This window comes from Chrysochloris asiatica, unplaced genomic scaffold, assembly GCF_000296735.1.
Source record: "Chrysochloris asiatica unplaced genomic scaffold, ChrAsi1.0 scaffold00134, whole genome shotgun sequence".
In the NCBI taxonomy this organism is placed as follows: domain Eukaryota; kingdom Metazoa; phylum Chordata; class Mammalia; order Afrosoricida; family Chrysochloridae; genus Chrysochloris; species Chrysochloris asiatica.
Window position 1 is genome coordinate 1,787,350 of NW_006408652.1, and position 1,391 is coordinate 1,788,740.

Consider the following 1,391-nt stretch of genomic DNA (forward strand, 5'->3'; position numbering starts at 1 on the left):
CCCCAGCTTGAGAAATGCTGACCGTGTTCTTCCCTTTTGGTTTTCTAATTCCAAATCTTTGCATATTTTATTATAGTATTTGTTTTTATCTTCTCTAGCTGATCTTTGTAACTTTCTGTTCAGCTCTTGTACCTCTTCAATTCTTGCCGGAGAGCAAGTTTCAGAGTCTCTTCTGACATCCATTTTGACCTTTTCCTTCTTGTCTTCTTAATGACTTTTTGCTCTCTTCATGTACGATGTTCTTGATGTCATCCCACAACTCTTCTGGTCTTCGGTCTTTAGTGTTTAACGTATCAAATCTGTTCTTTAGATGATCTCTGCATTCAGGTGGGATAAATTCATGGTCATCTTTTGGTTCTCATGGACTTGTTTTCATTTTCTTCAGCTTCAGTTTGAATTTGCATATGAGTTATTGATGGTCTGTTTCACAGTCTGCCCCTGTCCTTGTTTTTACTGATGATATGGAGCTTTTCCATCATCTCTTTCCACAGATGTAGTCAATTTGATTCCTATGTGTTCCATCTGGTGAGGTCCATGTGTATAGTCGTCTGCTATGCATGCATACATGTATATATGTACACACACACACATATATATATACACATATATTTATGTGTATATATGTATGGAGTCCTGTGGGTTATAAATTGATGGTATGGAGTCTTGCAGTTTATGTATGGATGGGTTATGTATGTATGGAGTAACTGCGGGTTAATGTGCTGGACTGTAAGTTTGGTTTGATACGCAAGGTTGGCGGTTCAAGCTCACCTGCTGCTCCTCAGAAATCCTATACAGGGTCACTTTGGGTCAGCACCAAATCGATGCCACTTTAAAACAACAACAACAATTTATATGGTGGTGGTTGGTGGTTATCTGCCATGGAGTCTCTTCTGGCTCTTATTGACTGCATATAGCGTAGTGGTTACGAATCGGGCTGTGAACCGCAAGGTTAGCAGTTTGAAACTACCAGCTGCTCCGCGGGAGAAAGATGAGGCTTTCTACTCTCGTAAAGATTTACACCCTCGGAAACCCTGTACAGGGTCGCTATGAGTCGGTTCCGACTCCACGGCACATAACAACAACAACAGTGTTTCCAAGGCTGTTAATTTTTACAGATGCAGAAAGCTTCATCTTTCTCCTGTGGAGTGGCTGGGTGGCTGGTAGATTTGAACTGCTGATATTTATGTTATATATATATAACATGTATAAATAATAATACATAATAACATATATATGGAGTCCTGGTATGGCGCTGTGGGCTAATGCGTCAGACTGCAAAGTCATTTGAACTGCAAGGTCGATGGTTCAAGCTCACCAGCTGCTCCTTGGAAACCCTATACAGGGTCGCTATGGGTCGGAATCGACTCGACAGCACTTAACAACAACAATAT